We start from the raw sequence: 2837 nt of genomic DNA, 5'->3' as shown, positions 1-2837 counted from the left end.
ACGGTAAACGACCATTCTTCTCAAGAAAGAGAAAAAAAGGGCGATGTATTTTTATGCAATAATTGATGATTGACTATACATTTGCTCACAACTTCGAGTTTTGTCTCTGAATATAGTAAGCTTTGACTGTTCCTTCACATCTTCGAGTTTCTTTCTCAGGCGTGCTCGCATTTTCGAGTAACTGGGAGTTGGGTCGTGCCACATATTATAGAAGCAACTGGCAAATTATAATTGACACCATACCTAATGTAATGCAAATGGCTGGTAAGATATGAATCAACAATTACAGTAGTTGATGACCGCTTGTTAGTAACTCAGTATTACAGATATTATTGTTTGGTTGGACTAGTTTATTATCTAATTAAGCTAGCTTAGCAGGTGAGTAAGCTATATACAAACATGCATGAACTAGAACTACTGGCTAATCCATGGAAGCTGCATACGCGGTAAACGACCGTTCTTTTGAAGAAACATAAAAATATAAAGATGGTGATGTATTTCTGGACAATAATTAAATATATGTTTGTTCACAACTTCAAGTTTTGTATCACAATATATTTGCAATTCCATCCATTTGCCTTTACCTAATTAAGCTTTGACTGTTCGTTTAAATCTCCGAGTTTCTTTCTCAGGCGTTGCGCTCGCATTTTTGAGTAGCTGGGAATTTTCCATTATACTGTAGCAGCAAGAAACTTAGAATTGACACCGCTCCTAATGTAATGCAAATGGGTGATAAGATATGGTACCTAGTTACAGTAGTTGCTGAGTGGTTATCTGTATATATAACTAGTTACTGAAATATACAGTCAAAATAATATCGAATTTCAGGCATTTCATATATAGAGAAGGTAAAAGTAGGATTTGGTCTGTTACACGTTTAACAAATTACGTGCAACTTTGTGTAGCTTTGAACTCGAACCAATTAGTATTAACATATTTCGATGACTAAAACAATAAAATAAATGGCTTAATTAAGAGGAATTTCATAGGATTTGGATCCTTCGAATTTTTTCTAAATGTACGGTTTCATTCACAAGATTGAGATTTTTTAGAATTACTTGTTTTTATGTGGTGTTCAACACTATTTGATGTAAAATCTTGCACTTCTGCAATGCTATATGATAAAATGAAATAGTGATCTAATCCTGAGTTTTTTTCGATTCTTGTGTTTTGAGAAGAATCAAGGAGAAATTTAGTAAAACTTTCTACCTTGTAATGGTTCTTACATAGTTGTGTATGTTTTGTATACTATGCTTGTTGATTACTTTGGGCTCGTTGCCTTGCATCAGTTTTTTTTTTAAGATAACCAGAAAGAACTCTTTGGCGGACTCCGATGCAGAACGCAGCCAAGAAGGCCGAGTTAATATAGACACAAATAAATTGTTTACTCTTAACGATCTGATCATGTACATGTGACGTTCATCAATATTGTCACTACTCTAAATTTGTATGCATATGTGTTACGTAGGTACCTCTCCAACACTACAGCACAAGAACAATAAGCGTCTCAGGATCCATGACCTTCGCTTATAGAGCGGCGGTATACGAGCATCATAAGCTCCACGTCGGAAGTTCAATTTTCAATTAAGAGAATATACAGGCCACAAACGACCCTAATGACCTACTTTTTCTCATTATTCTGGGATCAGCACCTTGACTTAATCTGCCACATCAGGAGATGTGATAAGTACCGTGTATATCTGTTTGATTGCATGTCTGGTTCAGGGTTTAGTTAATAATTTTCTTATCTCGTCGCTCCGCAATTTCAAGGGCTAATACAGCCCATCCATGGGACAAACCACTTTTGGTGATGCATGCCTGTCAGCCTGTGTAATGTGTACAGGCAGGCAACATAATTAGGAATTTATGATCGTCCATTTGATGTTTTAAATAAATGTATCCAATTGCAAACTGAGGTACGAAGCTGATGTTGGTAATAAAAAGTTCTTATAAGTCTGCCGCTGGTTATGGGAGATGGTGGAGCATGAATTATAAGAACTAGTTTCTTTCTGGACGTACATGGTCTAGGGATCTAGTTCAATATAATTCATTCCTATAATTCATGCTCTAGGGGATCTGCCAACCTTGAGGATTTGCATTCCCGTGTACCATAACATATGATTATGTTCAATCAATCCTTGAGGGTTATATTTTGTATAAGTGAAATCCCTGGTCTATTTTTGCTATCTTTATTAGTAGATAAATCCATAGATGTATATTTTCACTTTTTTAGACTAATCGATCATGGCTACCGGGGAGCTTATCCTCCATTTTGGAAGAAAAAAAAAATCGATCATGCCTAGGTTAGGTTTAGAAGACAAGAGAAAAAAAAAACTATGTGCATTTTGCTGTTCAATCATGTATGCGAATTGGCACATTGTGATGCTAATCATCTGTGCGCGGGTTTGTTCATTTAGTGAGGCCCTCAAATGGTAATTGCTGGTGCATAGATCCTCCCTATATCCCGTTTCTGGGAGATGGAGCCCGCGTGTATCTTTTTTTTCCTTTACGATTGTGAACTCTAAACTTTACATCAAAAGGTTTGTGTGCATCAATCGATGCAGAAATCGGGGCCTTTTATTCCTCTTTAAAAAAAGACAGATCTTGTTTGTACATCTTACACTAACATGCATTCGTCCATGGCGTTTGCAAGTGCCCACAGTAATGCACATGTGCTATTATCTGTACTTTCAAGGAGTGGAAGCTGATAGTGGATAATCAAAATTACCCAACATTCGTATTGAATAATTAAAAATGGTTGTGGTGATATCCTAGTCGGGACGTCCATGAAAATGGATGTTGTAAATATCTTGATTTACAAATACAAATACTAAAAA

Source organism: Lolium perenne, chromosome 1, assembly GCF_019359855.2.
Source record: "Lolium perenne isolate Kyuss_39 chromosome 1, Kyuss_2.0, whole genome shotgun sequence".
Taxonomy (NCBI): domain Eukaryota; kingdom Viridiplantae; phylum Streptophyta; class Magnoliopsida; order Poales; family Poaceae; genus Lolium; species Lolium perenne.
The sequence above is the reverse complement of the archived record's forward strand: the minus strand, read 5'-3'. Positions refer to the sequence as shown.